Raw genomic sequence first — 19575 nt, 5'->3', positions numbered from 1 at the left:
AATATTTGTATACATCGTGCAATTAATGTGTATTTATAGAAAATTTATGTACATAATACATATAGTATAAAACAATATTGTAATTATATCTTCTTTCTTTATATTAGAGTTAACAAATAAGTAAAGTTTATTTTTGACCAACTATGTGAGATAAGTATCATTATTTATTATATTATTCAAGTAACCGTTGATCTAAATAATTATCTTATTTTATATATTAATTATTATCTATACTTCACGTTTAAAATATAAATTTTTGCAGAGTTATATCATACAATATATAATTCAATATTTGAATTAAAATATTTCTTTTCAAATATAATGTAATCTAACTTTTCTAATTTCTTTTATTTATTTCTACCTTTTTGAATAAATCTTAATTTCAATGATGAAAAACAATAAATAATATTATTGCAACCAATTGCTATTATTTTATGATAACTATCTAACATAAAATAAATATTTAATATCACTGTTTTTATATTTATAAAATAATTTGATACAAATCCAATGAACGATTGGATCATGGAATGTACCGAATCGTGATAAAGATATAAATATAGTATAATCATCATCTAAGTATTTTATTTTGGAATATAAATCTGCCACGAGACGAGAAGAAATAAATGAAAAATATGCATCGGAGAAGATGTTATCTCCAAAAGAGATTTTTAAGGAGAATAGCTTTGACTCATTGTGAAAATCCGCACTAATGGACAGGACTAGACTAATAATCCGTCACTAAGCCAGATAACATGTTATTAAGTGGGCGTCCATGCACCTCGAGGATTTTCTACACCGATGACATCGCCATTGAAACGAAAAGCAATCAAAAGATTCGCATAAATCTGCCAAAATATTGCTTTCTCGTGTTCTTGATCAACATCAATGGATTAATTATTGAAATTAATACTTAAATTAATTATTATTATCGCTATTTACGTATAAATTATCGAGAACTGCATGCTCATAAATTATATTCAATGATAATTGATCGTAATTAATAATTCAAAGTAAATGAACGAAGATTTAATCAATTTTATAAACGAAACAATCGAATTTGTCTATTTACAAAAACATTTTCATTATACCTTATCCGTTATGATAAATACGATATGGAGATACGATTTTGAACATCTCTTTCGCCGTCGAGATTTTGCTTTTCCATAATTTAGAAATCAATTTCGTGATTTTATGACGTTAATTTAAATCCATGTGCACGAACGTTTTATGGAAATCTCATTATACGTGATAAAAAGATCAATTTATGAATATTTAAGTGTACGTTGAATATTTAACGCTGTATAATATTAATAATCGGTTTCTCCACCACGTATACGGTATAAAATTGTGTATTACGTATATCCAAGATCGCTACGACACAAAATTTCGAACCTCACCCGTGGAACACACAACGAGTGAAAGATAAAAGTTCTCTTCTCTGGAAAATTTCGTAACATACGAGGAATTCACGTCTCATAGCAAACGGTACTTCACACGGAACGGCAAAACGGAATTCGTCGTCACAGACGGATAGGAAAGCGCAAAATGTCCCGGCTACATTGCCGTATCTATTTTCATCCTACATGTTTTAGATGCTCCACTATTGAATCCGACAGGCGAAACGAGTTGTGCATCGACTTGATGGCAGAAGAACAGACCGACAGAACATACGAACCGAGAGAACTGATGTTACATGGTGTTGTTGGACAACGTGAGGTATTTGCTGTGTTTTCTATTTTTCTTTTTTTTTTTTTCTACAAGGTCTTGTTAAAATTTTTACTTTCTTGATAAACTTTATATAGAGCAGATTATTTTATCTTGTTTCATTTATTGTTTATTTTATTATTTTGTGAATCTGTTATGATATATAGATTTAATTAAAGAATAATTTGATTTCTTTTAGAATCAAAATTTTTAAAGGAGAAACAATTATTTTTAATTAATTATTGATAATGAAAAAGTGTTTTCTTGTGATATTATTTATCGCTTAATTAATAAATAATTAAAGTACTATTGCATATAAATAATATTAAATAATATTAAATGAAAGAGTTAATACTTTAAAATGTACGTAAAATTTACATAAAATTAATTGATTAAAATTAATGAGAATGTTTCATACCATGATAGAAACAAGAAGATAATTTTAATAAAAATAAGATAAAAATAAGATAAGAATAATAAATAAAATAATAAGAATAAGAAATAATTCAACAAAAAATTAAATTAGACAATTTGATTATATAGGTTAAGTATAATGAGAATACAATTTATAATAAATTTCGAAATTCTTTAAATATACTTTCATTAAATTATTATGCATTATTATTAAAGATTTTTATTAAAAATCGACTATTCAGATAATTTTATTCAGAATTGAAAGAAGGAAGAATGTGTTGAATGATTTACTATAATAAATCGAGACAAGAAAATTATAGAGAAAATTTCTGCACCTACCGTACAATCTAATAGACAGGTTATGTTGCAAAGATTTTATCTTGAATTATGTGTTTCTACTTTATTGATTTCATTGCTAACCAATGGTCATAATTAATTTGATATATGATCTCCATAAATGTAAAAACTTAACCAATCAAATATTAAAAATTGTCTCCGATAAATTTCTTCTTAAATAGCAAGCATTTTATTCAAAATCAAACTTAATCGACGAATCATTCGATATTACCGATCAATCATATTTTATACACACAATTTTAAAATTAATCCAATAAATGAAACCAAAAACACAAAAGTCTAACTAGTCAAACCTAAATTTAAAAATTATCTGTGACAAATTTCCGCTAAATTTTAAATAGCAAGCACTTCGATCAAATCACACCAACAAAACCGTACGAAATCACATCAATCAATGAGATATCACTTAATCGACAAATTATCCAATATTATTGATCAATCATATTTTGCATCGCACAATTCCAAAGTTTTATTTTAATCCAATAAATGAATCAACTTCATAAATGTAAAAATCTAACCTTAAAAATCAGCACCGATAAAAATCTTCCCAAAAGTTAATAATTTTCGACCAATAGCAAATCACATTCAAATATCGTTTTATCGACAAACTATCGATGTTAAATTCGGATCACTTCTCGTCGATCAGTCATTAACGTTAACTATTCACTATAAATATTTCTTCCGAATAAAATCAAAATTATCGTAAAAAGAACGGTATCAAGATAACTCGAACGAGGGTGCTCGAATGTCGTATAAAATAATTTACAGTTCGTCTATGCAAAGTATAACCACCAGCAAAGTGTGTGAATGCACGTCGATACGCGGCGTCTTGCTTGACCAACGATGCAAGACGAGTCGATAGGCTTATCGATTAGTCGACGCGGTCCATCGCGAGACGTCAGTATCGAACAGCGGCGATTCCTGTCCGATATCTAGTCGATATCTAGTCGATTTCCAGCCAATTCATGGTAGTTGGATGATTCAGGGGAACGTTGACTGTGAGCTCGCCCCTGGCGCCGTGGCCTGTTTAATTTTAGGGTATTACGCGTGCAGGCGGCAGCCTGGTCGAGGCTAAAGGGTACCTCTGCCTCGGTATTTGCCAAGATATTATCGTGAAAAAGGGAAAGGAGAGAAGCAGTGGGTAACGAGGAGGGCGTGTCCGTTGGTTCGAGACGAGCCTCTAGGATGCATCCGACACTGTTTCGCGAATTAGCCCCGTCTCGAATCATCGTGGCCCATCGGGGAAATCGTCGGTGACTCGGGGTTGCTAGGCAATACGTCGAATGGGTATCCTGTTCTTTGGAATTGTGCGAATCGGTTCAATGCCTTTGCCAATGATGGTTCTCTGAACCAGTGTTTCTCAACTTGTGGATCGTGATTCTTAAAAAGATCAGGTGAACAGATTTGGAAAGATTATTATTTGTATAGAAAATTATATCGAAAAGTATGGAAATATGATAAATGGAAGAAATTTGTGAAAATAGTAAAATATTTTGAGATTCGAGAACTCAATATTCAGTTTTAAATTTTCGTTTTTTAAATATATATCGAAAAAATATGTTTGATAATATTTTTAGGTTAAATTTATTACTTTCGTATAATATTTTATAAGTTACAGTATAAATTGAGGCACAAGTTAAATAGAAATGTAAAATACATGCGGTGATAAAATACAGAAATAGGTTTTGTAAATAGAAGAGAAATTTTTAACGGAATACGTGCATAAAATATGCAAGGTGACAGAGAAAGTGCAGCTATCCTGATGAAAAATCAACTTCAAATAAAAAAAAAACAAAAGTGAGAACTTGTAAATTTTACATTTTTTTTTAAATTTCATCCATAAAAAATTTATTACATATTTCTCACTTAATTTTTTCTAAACTTATTGTTTATTCTTGTGAATATTATTAAATTATAATTTGTAAACATTAATAAATACTTTAATACAATCAATAAATAAATAAAAATAATTTTATTGAAAATTTTTCTAAAGTAAAAAATAAATATTAACTTTCGTATTAATTTTTACTTGTTTTTACATAAACGATTTTAATAATAAAAAAAATAATTTTACGTTTCAGATTTCTTCAAATTAAAAAAAGACGAATGTTAAAGTAATTTGCATAAATACTACAACTAAAACAAAACAGAAATCATACCTGAGTTATCGAGGCGCTGATTTTTTATCTACGGATGAAATCATATAATACGATTATGATATTTGCATATATTTCTTTCTTGCTGCAAGCAAGAATTGATATTTGCCAACGTAAATGAAACTTTGAATTGATCATTTCTGATTTTAATTCGTGATTCTCGAAGAAAAAGAAGAAGCTAATGTTTTTTTTTGCAAAAATCCACATATTTTCCAATAATTTTCATTATGATTGCATATCTACATTTTTTAAATACAATTGATAATAATTAGTCGTCTAGAAAAAAATATTTAATCTAATTTTTCTTATCTAAACTTTAAATGATAGTTTTTTAACAATTTAAGTAATAAATAGTTTTAATCTATAATCAATCTATCTATTATTATTAAAACTTTATTTATTCTTAGAATTATTTATATTTCTATTTATTGTATAAAGTATTGATTTAGAAAAAGTAAAATTGCAATCATAATATGACATAGATATTTTAAATTACATGCATAATTACACTATTTAAATGTTATATATTCTATTCAATTAAAATTAACATTAAAAATTAATTTTTTTTCAAATTTTTTGTTTTTATATAACATTTAAATAGATATTATTATAGATCAATTTTAATATTAAACTAGATATATAGAATTAAAAAAAAGTCAATAAAAATTCGATTATCAAAGAATCAATTTTATCAATTTTGAAAATAAAGAAACATGATTAAAGTTTTATTATCTTAATTTATGAATTAACGCCATTTATCTAACATTCACAAATTCATGTTTATAAACAAGTAACTTTATCGATAGACAATTATATTTGATACAGATATAAATCTAATCAGATAATCAGATAAAAATATATAAATAATATTTGTAAAAAGATCCTAAAGATACAATATCGTAATATACAAAAACTTTTTCAGCATTTCCATAGATCAATTTCTCGAAATAGAAAGAACGAGCGGCTATAAGGAATATTTACAGAAATGATTATTGGCAAATAACCGGAGGTATAATTATATATCAGAGGATGTACTATGAAACATCGCACCGCTGAAAGTTCGGTATATTTAACAGTGGCCGCACGTATGAGATATAACTTTGATATCGCAGTTGCGTGCAGAATCACCGAATTATATCGACTTGCAGCGATCGAAGTGTGAAGCGTGCCGACGATCGTGCATCGAATATATAATCGAGTTTTTGTAAGCCTTGAGAAACGAGTATCTATTCCTTTAAAAATTCAACGAATTTATTCAATTGTAAGTTATAAAAAGGATAAAATATTGTTAAGTTTTTTGTATTTTAATTAATGATTTGTTTTTATTTTTATAGATATTTATCTATCTATTCATTTAGATATTTATAGAAAATTCGAATTAAATGAAAATTAGATACATATGGCATTTGAATATATGCTGAATATATATTGCAAATATAAAACAAGTTTAATAAAAAAAGAAAGAGATAAAAAATTAGAATAATGATATCATTTATTTACAAATTGTATGGATAGTTAATGTATTATTTCTCAACATCTATGCTTGTTGTATGTTTGAATATTGATGATATTCAAGAAAACATTAATAATTTAATCACATTAGCTTATACGTTTAATAAAAATAAAAAAGTTCCATTATGAAGAATCAGATTATCATTGAAAATGTAAAAATGAATTGTCTGGAACAAAAAAATTACATTTAAAGATCTAATCTTCAGAACTTAAATAATTAATCTTTAAACATAGAATATGTTAAATCTAAAAATAATTCATATTTCAAAAATCTATAAAATTTCTATAGTTCCCTGAAACTTTTTGAAAATTTTATATTTTAAATATAAACGAATCAAATAATTTAACTTATTCATTTTTAAACGAATCAAACGTACACATAGTTTAAATATGTTTAAAAATTAACGAACGAGTTGAAGTACAGTCAAACTTGACAAAGTATCCTTTATCCTAATCGTAGATTTTACAAAATTAGTCATACTTACATGTTTAATAATGGTCCATTGATAAAAATCTGATACAAATGCAAGTGTAATTACGTAAGAAGAATGATCTATTATCTTTCTGTTACTGTGAACAGTTGTTAAATTTAACAAAAATTATAATCTGCCTCTATAAATCCGGTCGGCATAGTTCTTAAGAACTTTATCTTGAAAGAGTGAGCGAATGGAAGGAACTACATGTTTTAATCGAACTCTAAGTCTGATGTAAGTACTAGCTAAAAGTCTCTCGTTCTTTGCTTTATATCGGTGTTAAATCTTTCTTGAGATAACACTGTTCTACCAGTTTCTACGTTCCTTCTCGAGAAGAAAATTTACAAGTGGCAAGTAAATTCTAGGGTGGATGTTTCCTTAAAACATGCTTAAAACTATTCTTAGAACAAGAGCACGGATAATTGAAGCGGATGCAATCACGAGAATCGAGTGCCGAAACGGGTCTTAAACGAGTTCGAAAGATAAAGACTCCATAATGCTTGGCAAGATGAATCGTACCATATATGAAGTGTGAAACCTCGAATGTTCGTCACATTTTATGGCTCATTTTGTTACTCTTTATTATTCATTGACATCTATCCTTGTTGACTTTTAAATATCCAAGACTAGTTATTTTACTAGAGATATGTAACAAAAAGATAAATGTCTTGTCAAATATACTACAAATAAATATAACTTTTTTTTAATGATTGACCTTTCACTAGAGATAGAATATTACAAATCTTAGGATTTTGAAATCTTTCATAAAGTTTTCAAGTTCTTTGAAAGTTTTTGCTATTTTTGTAATTAAAAATAAAAAAATATCAAATTTATATAAATAATACATGAAGATATTCAAACGATGAAATTATTCAAATGAGTTTATAAAAAATATTATATTTATTTTAAATCGATTTTAATGATTTTCCAAAGTTTCGAAACTTTATAAGGTTCCGAAATTTTAACTTCAATAAATCTTTGCTTTTTACTAATTTCTATTCGATATTATATAAAAATATATATATTTTGTTTTTTAAATAGAATATTCCATAACATAGTGAAATTAATTTTTTATGCATATTTATGTAATTTGAAACTCATACATAAATTAATGTAATTTATAAATTTAAAATATAAATTATGTTTCTATTTAGAAATTCTACTTTTATTCTACTTAAAAAAGAATTATGTTCCCTTGATTTGATTTATCACAATCACATCTACAACGAAAAATCTGAATTGAAAGATTATTTTTAAGAGATTAAAATGGATATAATATTTCTTTAGATAAAAATTCCAAGATTTAAATTAAGTTTCTTCCTTTTAATAATTTTCAAACATAATTGTACATGCGGGCTTAAAGCCACACTTTTAAATCTGACATATGTTTTTAAAACGTTTTCGCGAAACGAAAATAATATTCTGAAAAAACCAGGACGGTGTTAATATCTACGGAATTAAAAGGAATCCGGTAATTCGCGTGACTCTGCGTTAAAATTTTTTTCCTGCTATTTTTAGAGCGGCGCCCTGTGTAGTGCGACCAGTATCTCCGCGCCTGGTGCATCGAACCTCGCGATCGGTTCCAAGATTGAGATAAGCAGCTTGCGAAGAAATAAGTAGTTTAAGCCTGTTCGCGTGGCCGGAGATTGGTCTGACGTCGTCATGGAACCGAGAAGTGGGGATGTTTTATGCATGGACCCCGCGTTATGCATCATTCCAGGTGCATCTCGAACAGAACCCGTCGAACTCTGGCTCTGTGCAAAGGACATGTTGTTACGCTCGATCGATGAAGTGTGTTTCCAATAGTAAAATATTGATTACATCCAATTGAAGAGGTGGCCGCAAAATCACGATGATTTGTCAAATACTTTCAATTTTGGATTCGTAAATGCATCAAATGATAAATCGTGTAATTACTTCGATGAAGTGTTAAATATAAAAATATATTTATCTCGGATGATTCCTGAAAATATACAAAAAAATTAATTAATAGTGTTGTGTAAAAATTTTGAGATAAATCGTGATTGAATAATAAATAAACATATTATCTTTAAATTCGCATACAATAGTCTTATAATGATTATAGAACAGCAGGTTGAAGAGCAAGTTCATTCACGACTGAATCGAAGCGCACAAGCAACTTTTCTAAAATACAGGAATTGGTTGCGTGACGGTCGATCTTCGGCAACGGGGATGTTGGATAGAAGCATGTTGGTGGGGAAACGTTTCAGGGAGAGTGGGGGCGTGCGTTACGCAGGATTTAGGGTTCTACGTGGTGGTGAGGAGCCACGACAGCACGGTACTCGTGCCGTGGTGGAGAAGCAACCGACAGCAGCACCAGCGTACACGGTTTCGCCGTTGCGGAGAAGCCTCGCTGCTCTCGGACAGAGCAGTCTGCAGCGATCATCGGCCCTCACGGTGTTCCGTATGGCCATGCGTCGTTCCAACTTTTCTGACACTACGTCAAAATTTATCATCGACCCTGCGCAAAATTCCATCGCCTGCAACATAACCGAGGACACTTTGAAACCGAGATTCGAAGTATATCATCGAAAGAATACTGGAGAACGGGATTCCGCTTCCAGACTAGAGATCGTCGTTCGACGATTAAGAGACATTTTTATCGGAAAGTTGATCGCTTTTGATATACGCGGTGATGAGAAGATAGAAAAAGATACGATTAATGAAATCGTAACGAACTCTGCGTTATTCATTAATGCTTGCTTGAAGAAATTCTTCAACGAGAGAAACATAACCTTATTCAATAGCGACAAACTTTCGCGAAAGTGGCGTATAAAAAACAAACTTACCATCGTTCTCGATTGGAATATCGAGAATATTTTTTTCGATAATATCGTTTTATCCAAAAAGTGTCAACATAAAGAGGACGATATTGGTGAAATTATAAACGATTTGAAGTTCTCGAGCGGTGTTGTTAAACCGAAGCGAGATATTCTTAATAACGAAGTCGCATATTTCATCGAAAGAAAAAGCAAAGATACCATATTTATCGAAAACATTGAACACATTGTAGCTATTGACGTTCTCTTCATTGTTTATATTAGCGGCTTCACAGCGACCGGCGTGCACATTGCAATCGCATACGCACCCCGAACTTGCCACGTTTCGCATGCGGGAGGACCAACTCGCACGTACGGTCCACCTATCGCTCCACAACTCGACGATCGAGTCAGTGTTACTCTTGATTTCCACGCGAGCGCCGGTCCCGGCTTACCGGGGACGATACCAACGTTCTACTTTATTCATTTTCGACGATTCTCGGCATTTCTGTCGTTTCGCGTTCGGACCTTTCGAGCCGACTATCGAGAAATCGATCGAAGTGAATTTTCCTTAAAATCGACGCGTAATCGATACGAGTTGCCAACTTTACAGTGGAACGTTCGCGTCGTGTGAAGGAACATTGAGAAAATGTTCAGTGTCGCAAATTTATGGAGTTTTTTTTTCGATAATTATATATTCATATCGGAAAAATATTCTGAAAAATTTCGAAAACGTCTATTGTAATTATTCAAAATTATTCGGTGAATATATTAAAAATAGTAATTTTTAGATCGAATCACATGTAAATAGACGATAAAAATTGAACGTTACACGAAGTGTTGAGTTTCAAATCAAGTGATCAAGTGAATTTGGTGACACGGTTATTCGTCAAAGAAAAATAAATTTTTTATAAATGACATTTTAAAAACTTTGTCGTTGAACTAGATTAAAGTGTTCGCTTCTTATTAAACCACAAATCGTCTAACGACATATACACAAGATAAACCGTTATCTAAGTATGTGTACTGCGATTTGTATCGATTCGATAAATGTAATTCTTTCGTTATTTTCATGTCTGAGAAGAAATTAAATTATCCGTGAGTTTTATATTTCTTTACGTTTCTTATCAAAGATATATGTCGTTTCAAACAATTATCTATGTTGTTTTCCATGAGAAGTATCGAACGCGTCCGTGAATTGAAATCAGTGTTCGTTTCGTATACATTTCGTGTTAATGTGATGTAGTCTGGTGCGAAAATCATGAAATGAAAAAAACATTTGGAATGGTTACGTAGATAATCAACGATTGTCATTATGCATTGAACCGAAGAATAGTGATTTCTCATAGAAGAAAGTGAAAATATTATTAGTGGCGCCAGTATTAATTTCTTTTGATATATGGTGCAGTGTCGATATCGTCGTAATTATTCATAGCAATCTTAGCGAAGAATCGATATACGTTGCATAACAGTCAGAAATTACCATTCTTAATATAAACATAACGTAACGTTGGAATTGTCTGAATTTGAACACATGATATGCAATATATCCGTCGAAGAATAATAAAAGAATAATAAACAAGAAAAATCAATTGATAAATTCTGAAATTTATCGAAAGACGGGTATTTTATGGATACAAAAAGAAAAACTGATTTTACAAGAAGATTCAAGGAACTTCTCGAGATGGATCAAAATATAAACTAAAGCTTCGAATCGATGGATGACAAACATTCTACGTAATCTCTTCGTACCGGCCATCACACCCCTCGCACACCGTCCAAATGATTCGTCCCAGTCGTCGTCTTAGACGCGTAGAATAATCGTTATTATCAGGAACGGTCGACAGCGACGAGATAACGCGGTCGAGAAACCAACCGAGCAGATCAGATTGCGATCGATCTCGAGAAACGAAAATTATAGGAGATCCGAAGTACTTTCTGCCGGTAATTCTATTATCGCTGGAAGGCAAATTTCGAGCCGTATAGGATCGGAAGGAAGTAACGTATAGTCCTCGTCGTTAGCATCTTGGAACCTCATATATCTTGGCAGTAATGCGCACAAATTATGCGTCTCGTGCCTCCACGGAGCAACGGCCACTAAGAAGCGAGCAACAGTTGCACGTTTACACTTGCGGATAATCCGGCATCCATCGATTCCTTTGCCTTTCTTGCTTCCCGTTTATTCTTTTTACGCTTTTTTCGGCCATGTTTCGCTGCTTTTGACGTTGTTTATTCCTGAAATTCGTACACTCTGTTTCGATATTAACGTCTTTGTGGAACACGAGATACATTTTTCATCTACGTGACGTGTTGTGTCTTGATGCCGTCCTTGCAGCCAAACAAAAGGTGCACGCACATGTGATTGGTGTTCCTAACATTTTCGTTATTCGAGGAAGTCTGTTTCGTGATCGTCGTTATTTGGCAAGTTTGCACGCCATAGTGACAACGAAATTAGAAAGTGGATTATCAATTTTTATTTATGAATGGAAACGTTTTTGCATAAAAAATAACCAGTTTGAGTATTTATCGAAGTTTTTTACAATTAGCATGTAATGATACTTTAACAAAAACAATTGAGATATTAGAAAAAAGTGAAAACATACGAATATTTTTGAAAAAATTAAAAGATCGAGAAGTTAGTGAAAATTTTGAATGCAGTAACGACTCTGTTTAAAAACTTGAAATTTAAAATTATCATAGTGCAATGAAAAAGTGTATAAGAGTATTTATTCTAAATTGAAGAGATCATAACATTGTAAAGTGAAAGATTCAGATAGAAATGAGATTATTTTAACTGACAAGTATCGAAGGAATTCTTGTGACACTGTCACACAGCTGTTAGTGAAAATAGGAAACATAGAATATACCGTTATGTAGTATTCTAGCAAGCAATCATTCGTTTACCTGGATCTCGAAAGTGAACAGGCACGTGTGGAAAGTGCAATTATTTTGGATTTCGAAGATTATAGTGCGCACATCAGTTTGACCCTGAATATTCTTAAATATTACGAAATCGATATTACGTCCAAACATATCAGTATCAAATATTCGCATATCTCTCTAATTGCACCAATTATATTTTATATTTTTCACACGATATTTCTCACGATAACAATTGAATTGAGATAAAATGAAATACGTATAAATAAAACGTGGATCACTAGTGAAATTGTTCAATGAAGAATTGTTAAAGAGAAGGATAATTTCGATTCGTCTTTAAAAATTATCGTCGCCGAGAAAAAATCTCCACGTGCATATCAGGATAACATCTGTGCCTTTGAGTGATGACATTTATCACGAATGGTATCTACAGAATTTTATGCGACATTCGGTTTGGTGAGTACTCTAAAAAATACATTTTCAAATGCGTATTATATTTTCTTCGAATTTGAAAAATATATTCGAGATTTTTAAAAATTTTTTTATGATAATGTTAATGTTTTAAATTGAATTACAAATATGGATCAATAGATAGCTAATGTTTCGATAAAATTAAAAAAAATTATATTTCACTGATTTGCATAAATATGCAAATTAGCGTATATGGATATTAAATCGTACAAAATGAAATTGATCGAATATTGTTAAAATTATAATTTATTTATTTATTATAAATTAAACATATAATTTATAGAATATTTACATAAAAGTTTATTCAATGATTTTAATTAAAACATTTCATTAAATATCTTATTTTTAAATATTCATGAACATATAAAATGCACAAATATTCAAATTCATTTCTTTGTTCTTTGTTTATAATAATCGTATATTTTTTAACGGATACATTTAAATACATTTTTCTTATCGAAAATTGAGAAATTATTTAAATTAATCCAATTTATGTCAAAAATAATAAATTCTAAAAATAAAAGATCGATTATTATCGAAATCTCAATATTGAAATATTTTAATTCGAAATTTTATTGTTGAAATTAATTATTATTTCACGATTAATTACAAATTATGTCTTAAAAAAGCATAAAAAAAATAAAAAGAATTTAATAATATAAAAATATTTAATAAAAATTTTCGATACGCGAATACATGCATCCATTCGTTGATTCTATTCAAATTTCGGCGAATCTGTTCCGTATTGTTTCACGATATAATGCATTTCGTAACGAATTTCGTGGAACGCAATTGTAAGAATCTCTATACCTTAGAAACATATTATAACGTACCATAATTAGAACACAATGTACTTTTAACTATTATTTCGTCGCGACTCTAATGACTCAGCAGTTAGACTTCCTGTTGGCGTCAATGAAACTTTCAATGATTTAATATCAACTGAAAAATGAAAATTTTTATTATTAAATTTTTAATTAGATACTTTTTTTCAGTACCGAAACACATCTTTTTTTATAAGATTTTAATGTATTTTAAGTTTTAAGTTTAATAATATATTTGAAATAATTTCAAAATTCATCTATCATAATTCAATTTTTACACAAATTTAGATCAATCAATATTTGTCTTAAAATATTTTTCTTAACGACGAATACGTTCAATTTGTTATGGCAAAGCATAGTTTCCCTTTTTTTTTTTCGGAATAAATTCTTCGAAATCTCATATTTTCTATGATTATTTATCAAGATAAGTACCCTTTTACGAAACACAAACATTCACGCGATTCTTTGTTGATTAACCATTACTCTACTTACGATACCGCCGCGCAATGAAATTACCATGAATTAACATATACGATAAGAATGACGTTGGCAATCTACCTCAAACATATCCAAAAGATATTCAATCGTTATTATTGCGAAATTGTAACGGTCGCGTGGGATACTTTGATTTAAATTCATATACCGATAAATTAAATATTTGTCTCAAGATATACATATATATAGGAAGAAAAATTTTTGAATAAATATATACAACAATATTTTGACAAAAATGAAAATAATTCCGAAATAATGTTTTTACAACATTTTAATTTTATCATTTATCCCGCATATTCGACACGATAAGATACTAACCGCCCGTAAAATGATTTTAATTGATCAAGATAGTATTTATGTATCCTCGCATCGTTTGAACTGAAAATTCAATTTAATAAAACCAGATATAATTTCAAATTAACAACAACGTAGTTCAATATAGATTTAATAATTCACACTTAATACGGTGATAATCTCAAATCTTCGAACGTCATAACCTAACCTAATCTAATCACGCATAATCGACAATGTTAATGCAATATTTTCGATGCCTTTCATCTCGAATTCAGAAAACCTAAAAACTATAAATTTACTATTATATATATAATTAATTATACATTAATAATCGTTCGGTATTCTTTCTTTCGTCTGTTATAATTATTCATTTATCAAAAGTTTCGAGTTACATTCGAAGATGATTCGAACGTTCGTATCCTCCGAAACTTAGCTAGGGAAAACACAGAGGAATAAACGGAGGAAGGAAACGATCGGTGCACGTGCGAGGCTACGTTCGCGCGCGTTTTCGGGATAATGATCGTTCTTTAATATCGGAAGAAGGAACAATAAATTGAGGCGCGTACGGAGTATCGTAAATGGGAGATAGAAGGAGCGAGAGTGTAAATCGTAGTCTTACCGTTTCACCGAGACACGCCCCGTTAACTCGTGGGTTAAACATTAAACCACGCCCATTTTTGGGGTGAGCAGCCAGATTTTTGTCTCTCCTTTTACCGGCCCGTCTCTTCCCTTTTCCTCTCGCGCCTTTGCCTCGTCCACGCGACAGAGATGGAGAACAGGTACGTGCACGACCTCTCCTCTCTCGATTTTCGATCGGGTTAAGCAAACAGCGACTGGTTCTCACCTTTATCGCGATAATAGCTGTAATTTCGGCGGGTCCTCGTCGATGTGAAACGTGGTACCACGACGTACGCGCAAGTGTTCAGATTGCAGACGCGTCGTTGGTTGATTGCATGGCGCGGCTTCTTCGCGCGACCGCGATTTATTACGGAAACTCGGCCCACTCGTGCTGCTCCTCGATCGACACCGGCTCCTTCTCCTCCGCTACGGTCCCCTTGCTGAATTTGCTTTGTGATTGCCAAGGATTGGAAGGAGCAATTTTTTCGCAATTCCTTTTTTTTTCCTCGTTCGCTTGATGGACCGGGGGTACTATAGAGCGAATACGAAAAAAAAAAACGGACGGTGTAATTTTAGGAGGTGTAGTAATTATCGAAGTAAAAGAAAAATAAAAGATAAAAAAGATGTCTTATTGATACAGGATTCGTGAATTAACTGTTATCGAACGGTTCGTTTGTTTGAAATCGTACGTTTGGTATTAAAGATTGAAAGAATGGAATATTTTGGAAGGATGTAGAGTAAAATAAAAATCTTATTAACATAGATTTATAAATCAACCCTTATCGGATCTCGACGGTTTTTAATTAATTATCGTTTAAAATTTAAATTCGTAATATGAAAATTTCATCTTTACATAGCTATAAAATTTCATATTGTATTAATTTATTGAAATTTATGAAAACTGTGAAAGATGTAACTAACTGAGTTTATTTGTTGAAGTATTCGTGTAATTTAACATATTCTGATCGATGTCAACACGTCAGCGGCCATCACATTCGGTAGAAAGTCAAATGAATATTAAAATATTTTATGGTTCGTATTGTTAATTCGATTTCGATACTGATTCTTAATGAATTGCCAAATGATCCTCCGCCATGTTATTTTCAAGGTTTCGCTTATTTTTCATTCACATTTTTACCCAAGAAAGCTTGTAATCTTGGATATCAAATCGATTACACGATTTTAATGTTTCTTAAACGACAGTTCCAAAATACTTACCAACTTTCCACGCATAATTTGACTTTCTGAGGTTGACGTCACTTAAACAAATTGAAACGAAAATATTCTGTAATTCTTCCCCTATATGTACATACATATTATTACCTTGGCGACGAGCAGTCGCGAAAGTCTGAGATTTAGCTTAATTAATCGATTATGTCCAGAGCAAATTGGTGCCGTCTCTTATTAATCCACGGGTCCGTAATTTTATTAGAAACTTTATAGATACAAGGGGCCTGTTACCTGAACGAGCCACTCGGTTCACCCTACACGAGTATATCCACCTCGACGTGCTTTCATCGTTTTGTTCGTTCGATGTTTGCGCCGCGATCCTTGCCAGAGACAAGCGTGTACACGCGAGAGTACCCGGGGGTTCAATGAAGTGCACATCCGACAAGCGTGCGTCTAGACGTTGAGGTTCGGTGAGTAATGCTAATGTGGAAAACGCGATAATCGATGGGTTTATGCTCGAAAAAAAAAAAGAAAGAAAAGAAAAAAAAGAACTTTTTTCGACGTCGAAGTGGTTTGAAATAAAGAAACGGCGTGAAAATAGCGTATGGAATTTTTATACGGTGTATGTTCAACTCAAGAATTGATTTCATTCATCCCTTTGATCGATAAGCAATCTCGTATTTTGGCTTTCGATGAGTTTTTCGTCGTCAATTCTGCTTTTTTTTTTTCGTTAAAATGTGCTGTTTTTCTTTGCGTTATCGTTGTCCAGTAAAATTGTTTTTAAAATGTTTACGAGGAATAAGACATTTTCTTTTATTTTAAACTGTGATTGTTGAAATATTTTAAAAAATGAAAAGAGATTAGATTAAGACGTTTAAAGTAACAAAGGTAGAATTACATTCGTGGATCGTTTTTAATTAATTGAAGAATAGTAGTACTTTTATTTTTTATTCTTGCGATTATTTACTAGTCGAAGTATTCGATAATATTTCACAAAACTGATGTCTATCGATCCTACTTTTTCTATTTTTATTTTTTTCCTCATTTCGTAAAATTTTTTTCGTAAAATACTTATGCAACCGAATATTTGTTCTCACTCTATTTGACAAATTTAAAAAAAAATGCAATATACATTTCTTATAAATCTTGTTCAATAATTATGCAATTCTTTCTATAATTAATTCTTTCGTGAACGAAGAAAGACATTGATATAATATTATAAATATTTGTCGCAAATATTTACTCGTTCATTCGTAAAAATGATTTTGTGACGGAAATTCGTATTATATTACATATATAATCCGTTTCGAACCTTGAACACACGATTTTTGTAAATATTACGTAAAATGCTTCACCGTTTTAATGCATATTTATATAAACGTTTTTATTTCTCCTTTGCGCGGGCGCGTCTCTTCAAATTTGCTATTTAAATGGGAAACCGAATTGGACTTGACGATTAACACGCGCATCATTGGCCGTCGTTTACTGGACACTAAATGTCGTGCCTAACGATCGTTCATTTAACGGTTGGTTATCCACTTATTCTTAGTAACTAGTTCCGGTCACGGAACTAGATATCTCTCCGCTCTCCCGGATTCCTTTTATTTTTAAAAAAGTTCAAAGCCACGAATGACCGTAGGAAACCGTAGGCTTAGTAAGTTCTAAAACTTCCAAAGCTTCGTATGGTTTACTTTCGTGGCCGTTTGAAGTGGCGCTCATCAACCAGACGCGGCGCAACGGTATACAACGATGCTGCGCCGACGTTTTGGCAGATTCCATCTCAAAGAGTAAGATTTAATCATCGTCGAAAAGAAATTTTTCTGATAATCGAAAATAACGAATATATAACGAGGCTTTGTCGAGATTGTGACGGAATCTTTTTGCGAGAGAAAGTATATATGTAACGTACATATACGTTGAGAGGTTAGGTTCACTCCTGTGCCTATTCGATAACTATTCTTAAATATATCGAAGAGTTTTGGGATAATTTCACTAATAGGAGATCGCAGTTTGTGTAATTGCTTTCATATTTTTGATACCTAAGTTATATTTCCCGTCAATTTCTTTTTTAAATATCAGATTCTAACAAGTTTATACTAAATAGAAATACAAATTTCTTCGCGTATGTTTCAATGTTCCTCGTCTTAAATTTAATTTAAATTATTCACAAATAATTCAACATCGCAGGAGCAAAATTTGAAGAAACAATTTCCTACACGCGGCATTACCTTTACCCTCCCACCGGATACGTGACTCCTCACCCATAAACGTTCCTAACCTCTCTCCCGTGCCCATTAATCGATATTTAAAACTCCCCTCAAATTAAACTCCCCTGCCGAAATATTCGATTCACAACATTGAATTACAACAATCGATCTACACGACGTCATCGAAGGAAGCAAGCTATAACGGCAGGGAAGAGAAAAAAAAGAAGTAAAATCGATCGTCGCGAAATGAAGCCGGGCGGGCGTTAAGTCACGCACGGTGATTTGGTTATAGTTGAACGAACTATACAGTCGAAATTGGCTCGACTGTAAGGGAAATCAGCGTTTACACCCACTTCCGCCAGCGTGGATACAGCGACGGCACCCTCCGGACTACTGTCCATCTAATTTCGAGTGATCTAAGCGCGCCGGTTGTTTAGGAACGACGCGCGTCTGGCAACTACACATAGTAGCGGTATATAGAGAAGCGAGAGAGACTGTCGAGGGGTGGGGGTAACTGTGAATGAAGCTAACCACGCGCCTCTGAATGGAGGCGAAGCCACACTCGGTGGATCTCTCGGTGTATTTCCGTTCGTGTTTATACAGGAATATGCGCCCGAGGAGCCCGGGACATTTGAAACGTAGCAGAACCTCTTCAGTCCTAGGGATCGTCCAAGGGTGCAACGGATATTCATTCGAGGTTACGGGCGCGCGAGGAAAAATCGGAACGAGAACTCTGCCCGTTCGCTGTCGTTGTTTGGATATTGGTTATTGGTGGATTATTGAATGGTTGTAGGCGAATTTTTTTTTGTTAGATTCCCAAAGAGTATTAAGATCCTTATAAATATTTACGCGTGTTAATAATTGAGTGAAAAATTGAGGTAATTGTGCGATGATTTTTATTTATTTTTTTACACGAGAGAATCGTGGGAAATAAAAAGTTTTTGAAAGCGGGATTTCGATTCATAAAAGTTTGGAGAATTACAATGTGTATGTCTTTTAATTGTAATGAAATGGAAAGTCTCGTCAGAAGATAACTCATCAAAAAATTGATTACTGTAATCCTATGTGCGGAGATATCTCACGAGTTTTTTTCTTTTTTATTGAGGGATAGAAATTGTTGTATTAACATTGTGTCGCGTGATATCTCAAATAGATAGGAAAGGATTATTACTCGACATTGTTTCGTTTGTCGCGGTTCGTTTGAAAAAAATCCGAGT

General features: G+C 31.8%; 1 protein-coding gene and 1 long non-coding RNA gene across 3 annotated transcripts in view; both read left to right on the top strand.

The window, feature by feature from the left end:
* The first annotated feature begins 2714 nt into the window (after nt 1-2714).
* LOC114577136 (uncharacterized) lies at nt 2715-7315 on the top strand. Of its 2 annotated transcripts, none has more exons than XR_003696949.2 (5): nt 2715-3872; nt 4097-4275; nt 4560-4747; nt 5557-5895; nt 5969-7315. It is a non-coding gene; the product is annotated as an uncharacterized LOC114577136 (long non-coding RNA). The 2 variants fall into 2 exon arrangements; XR_003696947.2 differs by having other exon boundaries at nt 4091-4275.
* A 5281-nt stretch (nt 7316-12596) lies between these two features.
* The window catches only part of LOC107996139 (uncharacterized), a 101387-nt gene continuing 94408 nt past the window's right edge, over nt 12597-19575 (top strand). Inside the window, exon 1 of the mRNA XM_017054056.3 lies at nt 12597-12735. The gene's annotated coding sequence lies outside the window, so the exon portion shown is untranslated. The remainder of the gene's footprint in view (nt 12736-19575) is intronic.

The sequence above is a fragment of the Apis cerana genome, linkage group LG6 (genome assembly GCF_029169275.1).
Source record: "Apis cerana isolate GH-2021 linkage group LG6, AcerK_1.0, whole genome shotgun sequence".
Lineage (NCBI taxonomy): Eukaryota > Metazoa > Arthropoda > Insecta > Hymenoptera > Apidae > Apis > Apis cerana.
The sequence above is the reverse complement of the archived record's forward strand: the minus strand, read 5'-3'. Positions and strand labels throughout refer to the sequence as shown.